The sequence below is a fragment of the Pararge aegeria genome, chromosome Z (assembly GCF_905163445.1).
Source record: "Pararge aegeria chromosome Z, ilParAegt1.1, whole genome shotgun sequence".
In the NCBI taxonomy this organism is placed as follows: Eukaryota; Metazoa; Arthropoda; class Insecta; order Lepidoptera; family Nymphalidae; genus Pararge; species Pararge aegeria.
This window is the reverse complement of record NC_053208.1, coordinates 789,469-806,018: the sequence shown is the minus strand read 5'-3', so window position 1 is coordinate 806,018 and position 16,550 is coordinate 789,469. Positions and strand designations below refer to the sequence as shown.

The following is a 16,550-nucleotide window of genomic DNA, read 5'->3' as shown; positions in this document are numbered from 1 at the left end:
TCTAGCAAATAAGTTTATAATGCAAGTAACTCGCAAATGTAACCCCGATCGCAACACCGATCGTTCAATAGCCTATAACAGTCAGCCGGAAGGCTTTGCCCATAATCACCACGCTGGGCAGGCGGTTTGGTGATTTGAGACCGGGTCGGGTTCCCTCAGTCGCCTCAGTCGCCTCCGCCCGGAAGAGGAGGGGCGGGGACAACTGTATTCTTGTCTGACGTCACAACATGGCACGTACAATGCAGCGACATGCTAAAGACATGTAAACCTAAAATTTGCATGTCAGTGCTTTGACTTTGTTTACTCCTAGTCGAACAACCTGTGCATGTCATTGGTTACAAGTAAGTGGCTTGAGTGCCAAGTGTGAGATTTTCTCCCTGTGTTAACTTACTCGACCGCGTGAAAGTTAACTACGATTTATATGGTATCGAAGAAGCGACATCTAGTGTCAATGCTAGGTCATCGTACTGTCATTAGAAATTGTACTGTCACGTTTGGCACTTTGATTGACAACTATATTGCCACATGGCACCCCGATAACCGCGCGCACGCTAGATACGCAAACTATCATGTGCATGCTCTGAAGTTTCTAACATAAGCTTATAGAAATCCTGTTATAATATGAATGATAAATATGAATTGCTCTAACTTCATAGCTAATTATTAATTTGTGAGACGTTGATAACACAAAAAATCCCCCGGCTAAGTACAAGTTAGCTACGTCTTAATGACTGTTTACCATGGTCACATTGCATCTATCATGAGATACGGCATAATATTTTGGGGCAACGGTACCAACAATAAAAATATATTTTAGCCCAAAAAAGATGTGTGAGAATTATTTGTAAATTGTGCAAGCGAGATAGTTGTAAGCCATATTTTACAAAGCTTATCATATTAACATTTCCATCATTATATATAATAATGTTAACAACCAACCAACAAAATAATGTTTACCGAATTTGAAAATAAACGTCATACAAATAGATTAAGATCCCCCGCACATAAAACCGCTCTGTATAACAATAGTTTTTATATTATGGCGATAAAAATATTCAATAAATTATCTGACGAAATGAAACCACTAATAAATGTTTAAAAGATAAGTTATTTCAATATTTAAAATGACATTTGTTAGTAATTATTAATTTATTTGTATTCTTTGACATGTGCCCATATAAACTTAATTGTAATTTATTATTTTATTAATTGTATTGTGTTATTATAAAAATTGTAATTGCCAATATCTTAAATGTACCTAGTAGTAACAAATTAAAATTTTAAACACTACCCTGACAACAATTTGCATGCCAATTTGGCGTGGTACAGTTATGATATGCATATATTTTTTTCCTGTTACACCGATTTACCTGTATCAGCAAATAAATAAAATTGAAACTGAAATTGAAATTGTTGTGGGCTGGACCAGGAAGCTTTGGAACCCTGCTAGCTTCAGTTTTACGTTGATGAATGTCTTTAACACCATCACCTAACATTAATGGTAACATATTATTTGTATGAATGCTTCATAAGTGCCTGTGATAGGTCTACACTTCTGCAACTTGCACTTCTGACTGGCGCGAGGAGCTGCACAGTGGAAACGTGTCTCAAGGTGGCTAGGGGTACACGTAGGGGGGAGATGCGGGCGAGGCACTTTAACAAGATTTATGAAAGTTTAGATGTTACCCCGCAAGAACATGCCCGCCACCTGCAAGGTTACTTCGGCCTATAAACTTTAAATTGGCTCTAAACTGAGCACCGCTTCAGAACATTTTGCTCAACTGATCGTTGGGCAACGCGCAGACCGTATGAACTTAGGTTTTAACTATGTGCGTTTCTGTGTGTTTGTTTGTCTGTGGCATCTTATTTCCCAAACGGATGAGCGGATTTTTATTTTGTTTTATTTTGGTGTGGAAGATGAGTAAGCCGGGAGTATTCTTAGCTGAATGCAATGAAAACCAATCCAAGATGGCCGCCGCAACAAAAGGCGAATTACATATGTCTTTTTACAACTTCCTCCTCAATTTGGTTGGATTATAAAAGGCCTTGACTAGTAGAATAATTACTATTACTAGAGACTATATGAAAAGTGAGGGGTTTTTTTAATAAAAATTTAATTTATAGTAGTGTTCCTCAATATAGATGAAGTTGTTTTCGTTCATATGGGAAAGTTTATCACAATTATGATGGCCTCTTTTGCACAGCCGAGAGCGCCGTTGTTTTAAGTTGGTGGTCCCAGATCCGATTCCCGGCAGGGGCGATAAGGGAACTTATGATTTCTGGGTTTACTCTCGTCTGGTCTAGCTTGGGTCATGACTAGTTGGCACCCTATCGACAAAAACGTGCCGCTAATTGATTTTGCGTTCCGGTACGATGTCGTGTAGATATCGATTAGGGATGTGGGTTTAATATAACTGCCATAACATGTTAGCCCGTTAGCATCTTAGTCTGCATCATAAGTTACCACCAGGTGAGATTGCAGTCAAGGGCTAACTTGTAGTGCAATGAACAAAAACCCATTGCAATTTATATTTGTTGTCACACCGGATTAAGCCGGCGAGGGCTGCAGACCCCTATGCAGTATAAGTTAACAATGAGGGCCTTGATTTTTTATCCATTAGGTATCAAAGTTAGTGGCTCGTATCAAAACAAAAAATAGAAAACGTTGTGGTTACATTGTATTTGTATACTAGCTGACCCGCGCAACTTCGTCTGCACAAAATCGGTTATTACAGGTTTTAATATCTTAAAAAAAACCTAGAAACTAATTGCAGCGACGCCTACCAGGTTGAGTTTTATGCCCAAACTATATTATTCGCAGCCGGGTGGCCCGTAGCATTTTCCTTGCTTTTTGCATTTCTATGACCGTCGCACCTTCTAAGCGATGGATTCAATTTGAAAAATTTTAAAAGGAATTTGCAGGTATATAGTCAAACTCAATATATAAAACTATTTATTTGGATAAGGTTTAACCTCATGATAGGAATATCCCCATCTTTCAATTGTACCCGTGTTTTGAATGACAAATTATAAAAAAATGCAGTTATTGTGCCTTAACCATAACAGTTAGACATATAGCCTCTCGGACTTTTTGTAGATAATCATGTTTACTTCAAACATGTAGTACATTATTTTTATGTATGATCAATCATTTCGCGGCGTACGCCAGTAAAGCTCAAAGTCGGTATGACATCTTTAGAAAACATCGTTATATTTCAACCAATTAACAGAAAACTATAGTAAATATATACACTAAAACTTTCTGCATGAGTCACTTTGTTCATTAGTGAAAACCGAATGAAAATGTCGCGCCCAGGCAGACTAGGGATGATAGGATGTTATCTATCAAGAGTTATGTTTTTTATCTCCGACAATATTTACCAGATCTTCATTAAAATTTAACAATACATGCCTGATAGTATACACTTTCAAATAAAGAAAGAATTTTTAAAATCGGTTCAAATTTAACGGAACTATGAAGTCAAATTGATAAATATTTTCATCCCATTTCCCGGAGGAATTTTATTGTTTATCGGGATAAAAAGTATCCTATATGTTGACCCGGAATATCAGCTACCACTATACCAAATTTTATTTGAATCCGTCCAGTAGTTTTCACGTGATGCCCGGACAGACAGACAGACAAAAATTAAATGAAAATCTGTTTTGGACTCAGTATCGATTATAAAGCATCCCCCGGTTAAAATTTTCAAAATATATGAAATGTACAGAAATCTTCCAGTTACAGTTTTATTAAAAGTATAGATTACACAAGTTCGGTTCATGGCCTTTTACAGTTGAGGCGATATTAGGAGATAAGGAAGCCCATAGTTTACCATAAGCGTTGCATACGACGATTTTCATAAACTGGACATTATAAATCATTAACAAACAACCACAATAGTAAAATATTAATTATTATTTTTTCGCTTACCGAGGTTAAGATAGCATCGTTTTCTGTGTAAAGCTCATATTAAAATGAATTTATATAAATAAAGGGAATATTTTCGAATTTAAAACATAACTCATTCGGAATTATGAATAATTTGATAAAATTAAACGTTCATTTATCATAATTAAGAAGGTAGAAAACATTCATTTAAGGAAATGCTTACTATTTTTAGCTGCATAAAACCTCTTTGTTAGCTACAAAAAGAATCTGTATTGCCTAACAGGTTAAATTAAAAGCTGCCCATCTTCATACATATACAAACTTGACTTAACCGGGACATCGTAAATAAAGGACAAGTACGTATTTAATATCTTGGATTATGATTAATAAGGTCCTACGCGTGATGAAAACATTATTATTTTCCACATCGAGGTCTCTTTTCTAAATGAGACGGGATTAGGCTACTGCGCCACGAGGTCGTCAAAAGATCGTCGTCATCGGATTAGAGGTATCAAAGTTTGGCGCTACTTTGGAGTCAGCAGTAAGACTGGCTGCATCGCTAACGACGTAGGTGTCATCTCACAACAACACTGCCCCGGGGGATTATCCGATAAGCGAAGCCTGCACAGCTTAGATTCCGACAACTAGCTAATACCTGACCGAGGGATGAGAACCATCTGTTTGAATTTAACTAACCGTTAGTTAATTCGGACAGTCGCCATTTCGTCCGTAGAACTCCTTTTGAGTAATTTTTTCTCAGACAGACCTTCACCTGCATGACCCACCGCATCGCATGACCCGCCCTTGATATTCGCTGGGCGTTGTTTCTGACTCTGGTGTTTTTCTTGCGATTTGTTTGTTTGTGGCAGATGCAAAAAAAGTCAATTTTTTTAAACTGTTGGGTATTTATTCACATTGCTATTCACAATTGATCCGTTTGAAAATATTGGAGATAAATAATCCTAATTGATTATGATATTTGCCACTAGCTGGCGTATAAGTCAAGAAGCGTGGAGTATATACATGTACTTACGACCTATCCAAATTATTATTTTAAAATAGCGGAAACTACACAGACGTCTGACGTAAGCGTGTAAATAAAATGGAATAAATTTTTATTGCTTTATATATGCGTATACATTTTTTTGGTGCTGTAAATGGAAATATTTTTCCATTTTCTTATATACTACTGTAACCAATTGTACGTGCCGCAGCAAGGGTCGGTGGTACAGAATTATAAGACACATATATGTTCAGAGTGCACTTTGGAATGACGTGACAGGCAAGAACAGTGTCCTGGCTAACGTCCCACGCAGTGGAAGCGATAGCTGGCAGCACGTTCTTTTTGTTACACTAGAGGAGTTACTAACTACACGTCCGGCGAGTGAATAGCGCTTGTAGGAATTAACGATGGTTTTATTCGCACGGACCCTCGCCGATAAGCACCCGAGGGGTTGCTATGGCGTCACCGGGAGAGAGGGGCGAACGCGGGAGCTCAATTTACAGTGGTTTGCCGCGCTCTTGTACTAGAGGGGAAAAATCTCTTTAGCGCGATCTACATTTCACGCAACTACCATTAACGCCATCTAGTATTAGCGCGGGTCATCATGGCGATTGTTTTATTGTAATGCTCAACAATGAGCTTATTTTGCATATGACTATTATCCTAACAATTAAAATTTTCTTATTTAAATCTGTTACCAAAATATTCGTTACTATGCCTTAGTCATTAAATTCTTAACCTATTTTTAAATACATTTCTATCTTTAACCATGAGTGGTAAATGGTTAAAAAAATTTATAACACAGGCATTTACTTTTCGCAAATACGTAACATCTATTTCGAGGAGCACATATTATATTTATATTTAGAACGGATATTATCTTTACATTTTAATCTTTAGTATATAGATAGGTTTGGAACGATTAAAATAAACATTATTTATTCGATCATAATCATTTCGTTCACTCATTTAACACCCAGTAATATAGCCAAATTCGCATGCAAATACATATGCACTAAAATATGACCACCCTTTAAGAAGTCAGGAAATAAATCAGAACTAAGCGAAACACATTCATAATTTTATCACGGTTCAGCTATATATTATAAAGCTTTTGAGTTTGCTTGCTTTAACGAACTAATTTCATAAACTGCTGTTTTGAGTAGTCTGTTAATCGGCATAAGGCTATTATATAATATCACGCTACGACCAATAGCGGGTCACCAATGAAAAATATTGTACAAATTATCTATGGGAGATTTTGATGCTTGCGATGCGTGAACGGTAAACGTTACGCCGAAACGATTTAAGTACTACTATATAGTAAGTATGAAGGAATTGTTCCTCTTTAAAAGTTCTTAAGAACCGTCCGGGACAGCATATGACTATCTTGTAATCACACGCGGACAGAGTCACGGGGGACCGCAAGTGCAATAGAATCAAAGATTCATCTTGCGTTGCTATTAGTATAATACACGTCCAGTAGAATAAACTACGAAAGACGTTTCCAAAATTTAAATGCAAGTTCATCCGATACCAGCAAATAATAGCTTAACATGGGACTGTGATGCTGAGCGCCTTATACATTTGGCGCGGGCACAACGATAGCGCGAGCTATTGGACAAGTGGCGTCATCTGGTGTCCGGCGGTTGAGACGTTTAGCCGCGCGGCCCCGGCTAGTGCACGAGATTTTACCATTATTGCTTTCCTAAAACCGATTTTAAAAAGCGTTAACTAAGTTAAATAAATAAGTACGATTGGTCATTGGAGAAAATAAACGATTTCCGAATTCCTTCATTTCCTCACAATTCCTACCTACAAGAACTAATTGTAATGAAGTAATATTTTTTTGCAGTTGTAGATGGGTCTTCCTGTCTTCAACTAGACCTTTAACGAAAAATTCGTCTTCACCTTCCGTCTGTCCGACCGTCCGTCCGTCAGTCCGTAAGCGGGCTCTATCTCAAGGACTGTAAGTAAGATGTATTTCTATTGACGCTATTACAATATATCCTATCCTAACTTATCATGTCCTGCTAATATTATACATGTGAATGTTTGCAAGGATGGTAAGCTAGATGTTTGTTACTCTTTCACAAAATGTACTTAAATAAATTAAATAAAATTTGAATTAAGATAGACTTTTGGATCCGGAAACATGTACGGTTCCCGCGGGATTTTTAAATAAACAAAACACGTTTTTTGCGATGGGGATCCAGCTATTGTAAGTTACTGGTCTTAAAGTGAATACTTTTTAGTGTTACACCTTGTTTTGAACCTTGGTACGGAACCCTGCGTGTGCAAGCCCATCCCGGAGCGAGCCGGTTTTGCAGCTGAAATGTGAGTATTATGAATCTGTCAGATTTGCAAAGTAATAATATACCGAAGCGGTAATGGCCCAGTGTTTAGGAGCTCGACTTCACTTTCGGGGCGACGAGTTCTTCTCGAAATCTGGGATTCGACGCACGCACCTCTAACTTTTTTAAGTTATGTGCGTTTTAAGTACCTAATAAAAATATGAAGCAAGTTCAACGGTGAAGTAAAACATCGTGAGGAAACCTGCACACCTAAGAGTTCTACAAAATGTTCTCAAAGGTGTGCAGAGACCACAATGGGCCAGCGTGGTGGACTGCGGCCTTAGCTCCTTCTCATAGTGGGAGGAGACCCGTGCCCTTTAGTGAGCCGGCAATGGGTTACTGTGATGTTACCTATTAAAGTAAGGTAAGTGTATTAAAGCATACACTTACCGCGCTGCTCATTAATTTTGGGTGAAAAAATAGTTGGAATATAACTTTCAGGAATGGGCATTACAATTAATAAAACGCTATAAAATCTGTTCCATCGATGGTGGTCCAGCACCGTTAGCATAGACGGAAGACAAATCTTATGCCCCGATTATCGCGGGTTCCATCTGGATCCCAAATAAATTGGGAGGGAGGACCGATCGAGCGATCTTCGCCCGCGTTTATCAAGTTTTTTTTACAAATCTTGTGGGGACCGTTCGTTTACCTCGTGTAGAAAGTAGCCTATGTTACTCTCCAATCCTTCGACGAAGTCTCTGCCACAAATAAAGTTGATTGAATGTTTAATTATGGCGTTAAAGGACAAACAAACCGCCAGATTTTCGCTTTGATAATATAAGTAACGATAACATTGTAGGTGACCTCAGTTATAATATTACGTTCACGATAGTGTAGGGAAAAATTTGCTTATGTGAAAGAAGACGAAGTATGGAAATACGATTTCTCTTACGAACGAAAAATCAGAGTGAAGCCCAGTAAGTATTCATATATTCTAAAATGAATCGCTTAGGGCGGTGTAATACCAGGAATGGTGGGGCTAGACTTAGGTCAGGTTTAGCCTGGGATTGCCTAAAACAACCCTCAACCATGAGATTTCTTTATCCGTAGCGCTGGTTGCAATCCCTATCCTATCGCTATCGCTATCGCTATCGCTACTAATATTATAAATGTCAATGTAAGTTTGTTTGTTACGCTTCCACGCAAAAACTACTTAACCGATTCTCATGAAACTTTGTACACATATTCTTGGAAGTGTTAGAAGTAGAATACTTTTTATCCCGACATTAAGCCCGGTTCCTTTGGGAGAGGGGATGAAAGTGTTTGACGATTTTGCACCATAACAAGACAAATTATAACCGATTTAAATAATATTTTTTGTACTATAGAGGTTATAATAAGTGTTTAATTAAGCCCGAACTTTGTGTAGATCTAAAGAATGTGGTTGGAGATAGAGGACAGAACTCCTCAGCGGACAGAAGCAAACCCCTCAGTGAAGGCTTAGCGATACTGAATACTTGAATTTTATTTGACAACTAAATTGAATGCCACATCAAAAAACAAAATCAAAAGCGGACTAAGTCGCGGGCAACAGCTAGTACATAATAAATTCGACACAATATTTAGGAATATTATTTATGCTGTCGTATACCTACTCTTTATAAAATTCAGTATCAATAAATTTGTATTCGTAAAACTCGAAAAATAGTGGATAAATGGATTTTCTATTTCTGCTGTCGTTATTGACGCTCTCGTTATGACGCTATCGGGAAATTCTAAGCGTTTCATGAGATTTCAATAATCACAATAAACCTAAATATTTTTAAAGGAAAAACTTCTTTACTCGCGTTGACCACTTTTTCGCTAAACCAAAATCATGGAACTCCCGTTATCGTTTTGGCAACTACGACCATTGGGTCATAGTTTCCAAAAACGATATATAGACCATTGGGTCAACTACAATTGTGTAGTTTACACACGATTGTATAATAAAATTAAAAAAAAAACAATAAACGCCTGGAATACCTACTACAGTCGTGTGATGGTGAATTTCAATGTAAGGCTGGGCAAACCAAGCGGTTCTTCACAGCTTCGTTTGCCGAGAGTGGGGCAACAAATGCTATGCAAAGAGGATATCTTTATGATTAACTCCTTCGTCAACCGAACGGTATATTTTCAATGATGACTCTGTGATCAACAGGGTGAACACCGGGAGCGATTACCGTATGGTTGAAAACTGGAAAGAGTCAGACTGGTGACATCTACTCTCCGGCCTACTCGTGCTCATATAAAAAACCCCAAGAGCTTTCAACTGGAACTGCAAATCGGTTTGATTGCCTAGACTGCAATTCCATGGACGATTTCAATAACAGGTTTGTGGAAGCTGCAAATATTTTCGGATACGGAGTTAACTAAATATTAATTTTCTGTGAGATGGTGATAACAAAAAAAAAATACCAGGCAAATTTTGTTTTGGGCTCTTCTTAGACCCTTGAATCCTCGAAGCTTTAGGTTTAAGTTAGCGAACGAAGTTATCACCGTCCCCTTACAATTATGTAAACATATATGAACGCTTCATAAGTGCCTGTGATAGGCCTAAAAAGAAATTTGAAATTTCAATTTGACTATGTTGCCATGTTATACGAAGACAAAACAAAATTCAATATTACCTTAATCAACTCAAACACCTCGCTTCGCTAGATTAAATAATACTTGGGATTATTACGATTACCCCGTAGCCGAACGCTATAGTCTGGAAGTTGACAAATTCCGTATAGTTCATGCGCCTGAATATTTCAAGCGCGTAGCGGCGGCACGTGGCAGACGACTGCAATTTGTGGCTTTGACGCCTTGAGTCAACGGCGCCGCGAGTTCTGCCAGATTGGAATTCCAGATACGCACCTCTTGAATACCTCGCCAGGTGAAAAAAAGTATTACGAGCTTAGTAATCTATACAGATATAGCCCATTGGGTAGGAGCTCGAATTTAGTTTCGGGGGGCCGAGTTAAAGTCCCAGCACGCACCTCTAACTTTTTTAGGTTATGTGCGTTTTCAGTATAATTAAAAATATCACTTGCTCTAACGATGAAGAAAACATTGTGAGGAAACCTGCATGCCTGAGAGTTGTACATAGTGTTCTCATCAAAGGTGTATGGAGTCTACCAATCTGCTCTGGGCCAGCGTGGTGGATGCGGTGGCTCTAACCCATCCTCATTGTGGGAGGAGAACCTGACATATTACCTACAACTACGTTGACGGTACCCTTACATGTCCGCACTGTGCACGCATATTTAGTGCTAAAATAGGATATATAAGTCACATCAGGGCGCATGAGCGAAGCCCTTACATGTAATCTAATCTAAAAAAAGGAAAAAGAAAAAAAAAACAGAACCAGTCGCTGTTGCCGCAGTGAATGAATGATATGATGAATCTATATTCTATACAGTTAACATATATCGTGGAGGCTCCGCTTAAATCTACCATATCATAGAAAAATGATTGTTATGTTAGTGTTGGAAAAGACGAATAACTCAGTTTCTTCCGATGCGAGACGATTTCCGAAACGGTAGTAAAGTCTTAATTGAACTACATGATTTTGAATTTTGAATTTTATACTTTGCACCCGTTTTTAATAACCTAAAGTGAATAATAATAGCCGGGACGTGTAAATATTAGCGAGCAAACCACAAGAGAAGCGACAAGACACAACCGTAAGATGTGGCGTAGGAATACTATGAGTCAGTTGGGATAAAAGCTAGGAGGAGGAAAAAAAAAGGAAAAGATGTGATTTTAGAGTAGAAAAAAAAGATACCAAATAAAATAAATTTGATCTGTGATATTTGATAAGATTGAATATTAATTTCTTTAAAGTAATAATTGACGGACCAAGTAGATGGCCCACCTGATCGTACGGAAACCCATCGCGAAGTGTTGCTCTTTTTGTACACAGAGCATACAAGGAGCACGTCGCCCTGTGTCCATTAATTTGATGCGTAGGTGGTAAGCCTCACGTGCCTGTAATTACAGCGGCAACCACGCCCTTTACACCGGAACACAGCATTGCAACAATGCTGGTTAGCGGCAAAAATAAGTATGGCGATAGCAATTCTCCGGACGCGCTCTGTCAAATCCTATAGTATATACATAAGTATTGTTCGATTTGTGTCTTTGATGATATCCAGTAAAATTTCTGATAGGCCGTGATTTTCAAATGTCTTCCGTTTCATGCTCGTCTGCAGAGAACAAGCTACAGACAAAGCTAAAAGAAAATGAAATGAGAAAAGTTTTTACAAATAAAAAACCGACATCCGAAACACATGATAAAACAAATGAATGGTAATTAACGATACCACGATAATATTTTGAATTTGTCGATATTTCGACCCAGTTGCATGGATCGTGGTCACGACGGGACCAGACGGGTCAGTCCCGTCGTGACCACGATCCATGCAACTGGATTGAAATATCGAAAAATTCAAAATATTATCGTGGTATGTACCCGTTGATCTATGCTTAAGAAATGAAAGGTACATAATATTTTGTCTGTATTTTGGTGTATCCCGATACACTGACTACATCAGCGTAACCCTTATGTGTGTACAGGCGTTATGTTATTTTGTGTGATTGCCTTAACAATGCATATTTTCGCGATAGCAGTAATTGCGGTTTTTTTTCTGTCATTTTTTAAAGGATTCAATAGGCTGCGAATTTATATGGAATTAAAAAAGGACCATTTTGGAATACGCCCCATTTAGAACAAAAAAAAATGCAATATTTAATGCCATTCTAATTATTACTTGCAATTATTGGATATTAGTTATTACTAATTATTTTATTAAAACTATGTACGATTTTATAAAAAATAGAATTAAATAATAATAAATTTGCAAGTCAATCTTGCATTTTGGGTAAAAATTCATTAATAGTGGAGGTATGCCAGAAAATACATTTAAAATAACTTCCGGAACCTGACTTTTTAAGGAAGGCTGTTAAAAATATACGGTTAATTTTACAGTCACTTAACTTGAAAAACGAAGGGCATACGCGCAGATGTACGGGCGATCCAAATGCCGTTTCCCCTAAGTAAACCGTAGGACCTCGCTCCGCTCGGTCAATTACAATAACTGGGGCTGACAGCTTAACGCGCTCTCTGAGGCATGGAGCCCAGACATCGCCAATTACCTAACTCCAAGCTGAGAATTTCATAACAGATAATCCTGGGTAAATCCGTGAATCAGTTACCTCTACAGAGACAGTTACTCTAATGTGCTAAACGTTTACCATGAAATGGAGAAAATGGGTAAAGTTTGTGAGCTATCAACATTCCGCAGTTGTGAAGTGAGACGTGCGCGGGGCGTTTTCACGTTTTTTGGACACAATGCACTGCATGCAATAATGGCTGAATGAGGATTCATATGTTAATTCTGTCTTAATCCTGGACAAAGGAGATGTCAGGGACTGCAATAACTACAGGGCCATAAAACTTATGTCGCATACGTTCACAATTTGGGAAAGAATACTTAATAATAGAATAAGAGACATCGTTGAGTTAACTCCCAATCAGTGCGGCTTTGTCACGGGCAAAGGTACATCCGATGCTATACAAACCATTCGAATCATGCTTGAAAAAGCGAAGATTAACAAGTCCAACCTACACATGATCTTTATAGATTTAGAAAAGGCCTTTGACCATGTTCCCAGAAATTTGTATAGGCAGTCGCTGAGAGCACAAAATGTTCCCGAACAATACATTTGTCTAATACAGGACATGTACAACAATGTTACCACTCAAGTGGTAAGCGCCGCTGGAACTAGTGATGGGTTTGCAATTGAAGTCGGAGTACATCAGGGCTCCGCACTTAGTCCTTTGTTATTCAATGTGACCATGGATTATCTCACGAAAGACTGTCAAAGACCCGTACCCTGGAACATCTTGTACGCAGACGATGTCGTGCTCATATCTGACACTGTTGCAGAGCTACAAAGCCAATTAAATCTCTGGATAACATCATTGGAAGAGAATGGTCTTAGAATCAGACGAGGAAAAACTGAGCACATGTCCTGCATATTCGATGGTACAACCGACGCCGCCCAAATTAAATTCTATATTAATAATACTCGTATTCCCACAGTAAAGCAATTCAAATACCTCGGATCCATAATAAGCATCGATAGTAAAATTGCCGATGACGTGACTTATCGTACTACAGCTGGCTGGAATAAGTGGAGACAGCTCACAGGCGTAATGTGTGACAGAAGAATGCCCCTAAAGATCAAAGGGAAACTATACAAAACTGCAATCCGCCCTGCCATACTGTATGGTACGGAATGCTGGGCCGCTACCAAAAAGCACAGCACAAAGTTACACACCACTGAGATGCGCATGTTACGCTGGTCAGCGGGCGTCACCCGCCTCGACAAAATCAAGAACGAGTATGTTAGAGGTAGTTATGGAATCACTCCCATTGTTCATAAATTACAGGAAAAACGATTGCGCTGGTACGGACACGTTGTCAGACGACCCGCAGACCACATGGTACGAGTAGCCGTGGACATACCGACGACGAAGCGTGGGCGCGGAAGACCCCCCGCCACCTGGTTAACGACGGTCCAAAATGACCTGAAGCTAAATGATATTAACGCGGAAACTGCTCAAAACCGTCTTGAATGGAGGAAACGGACAAGGAGAGCCGACCCCAGATGATGGGAAAAGGCGCAGACAGATGATGATGATGATGTCTTAATCCTGTACAATTTGTATATGTTTCGGTCTTGCGGGCGAACATTGGCGTCACAATAAAACGGAGAGTTAATTTGAACCGCTCGCGCTGTAAGTGGATAAAAGGTGCTCGTTTAACGGACTTCCTCTGAGGGCTCACTCGAGACGGGCGTGTTAGTTACCTGAACGAATTGGCCGAGTACTAAGCGTGTTCGACTAAGTTTGAGGATCTTGTCACCATCTCTCATCGTCATTTAAAACTATTAAAGAAGAAACCTGGTTAGAATAATAATTTACAATCAAGCATTTTTATCGTTGAAATTGTATGAAATACATCACCTGTGAACATTTCAACTGTCTTACTAATTGAATGATTTAATGAGGTAAGTCCTGGTGACAGACGGATAGACAGACAGACATACGGACGGACAGCGGAGTTTTAGTAAAAGAACCCGTTTGACCCTTTGCGAACGGAACCCTAAAAATTTGTTTTCAGATTTTTGGTAGCCCGTTTTGTTTAAACTTGTCGATTGAGGATTTAATTAGTGTTATATCGACACAGCCGCAATGAAGTAACCGAGCTAGCGGCAATAAAGCGCGGCCGGCCATGCGCGAGCCGCAATCACAACCAACTCACGCACAAATAGGACACATATCGTCTCATCACATGCCCGCTGCCCGCGCAATATTAGTTTCGCTTTGGACAGAGATTAATGAACACTGTGTTCGTATAAACAACAGAAAATTTCCATGGGATGTTTTTTCAAAAGGTTTTTCGATATATCGAAACCTGATTTTCAACGTATTTTGTAACAACCTTCTCAATCATATATCTCTGACTTTCCCGTACCGGTACACCAGAAGTTGCAAGTCCACAAAATATTTTCATATACCATTTACTAAATCCCATCTTATCGATGAGTTAAATTTTTTTGTCAAATTAGTTTACATGACGCGGATATCAGTCCGTGTTTTTGTGTGTGTGCTTTGTTTCAAACCGGGTAATATGCATTTTGTTAGTGCTCTTGATAAATAAATAAAAAAAATTAAACGTATTCCAATCACTTGAAACCTAACCACAATTTGTATGAAATGGAAAGAGCGCCATCTTGTTGATCTTATTGTATCTGGTAGTTACTGTCGCCAATAACACTACGACAGGAAAGTAATCTTGGTATCCTGGTTTAAAGGGATTGAAACGAATTGTGCCTTGAGGAAAAGCCAGGAGTTGTGGCTAGGAGGCGCAGCTTCGAGCCTGTACCACCAAGATACCTTCGGTATTATGCCACATAGAAACCGATTATGGTTTAAGATATGTATTTTTAAAAAAATCGCTTAGTGGATCAAACATTTAACCTATAAGAGCAGAAGTAGTAGAATATATAAATCTTTAAACTATATTATATATACTATATTATATAACTATATTATAGCATAAGACTCGTTTGCTGGAAACATATTTTTTCTTGAAAATAAATATAGATTTGCAGTCTCTTATAAATCAATAAATAAATATATCACGGCAATAAACACTTCGCCATCTAGTCCCAAAGTAAGCGTAGCTTGTGTTGTGGGTACTGAGATAACTGATGAATAATTTATGAATAATATACATAAATCAGATTAGCATTCAGTAAAGCGAATTTAATTTTTATTCTTTACTTGATACGTTTCCCCTTTGAGATGCATCGGAAAAGGATCTAATCTCCTTGTTCAAACGGTGTACCGCTAAGCCGGGATTCCATTTTAATTCATAGAGGATAATCTGATAGAAGGGAGACGGAAAGCATTCATTCACTCTAATCAGTGCAATGATGCATTAAACAGATCATAAGCACTTAGCAGATGAAATAGTTTTTTTAATTACTAAGTAATATTAGTATCTGAATTGGTAGATTATTTTATAAATAATGACTTTTGTTAAATAAGAAGCGTATATTTAGTTTTTAGACTTTAATAAGTTTGACAAAGTTCAACGTCCGGTATTACAATGCAATTATTGATTTTTAACATGACTTATTGACGTTGGACAGCCATGACACCACAGATTCTATAATTGCAAATTACTTTCTATTTGATCTGACCACAGATTCTATATTTTCAAACCCATTTCTATTCGATCTGACCACAGGCATTAAACACACGAACAATTTTATTTATTGTATACATTTGGACACGCTCACACCAGTTTGGATCAGCTGACGCCTACTTAACACGAATACTAAACTTAGATCATGTTACATGTATCCCCTTTGATCATTGTTTTTTATCTTATTTTATTTTGATTAATATTTTTGAATGTATTTAGATTCCTTGATAAATATCCAGTAAACAGTGGTAATTGGAGGTGGTCGTTATCACTGTTACTCAGTTTCATACTTTTTTAGTTATTCATTCATTAGCAGTCAAGTTATTTTATTGTTCACAAATAAATAAAATATAAAAATAAACGAATAAAGACGTATTTTTCCATGTGGATGCCTTTCAGATTTTACACTATAATCCTTATTTTTTCTTCACTTTTCGATCGGTTACCTATTACTTGTTTAACTCTCTCTCTTTTAAACCCGAGTATAAGAAGTATACATATAGAGCCTTGAAGATCATCTTCTAATATTAGTTTCGCAGCTAATAGAATAA

General features: G+C 38.0%; 1 protein-coding gene across 3 annotated transcripts in view; it reads right to left on the bottom strand.

Annotated features, from left to right (window-relative positions):
* LOC120636488 (protein NDRG3-like) overlaps positions 1 to 16,550 on the bottom strand; it is a 161,065-nt gene that overhangs the window by 54,579 nt on the left and 89,936 nt on the right. The window lies entirely within an intron of this gene.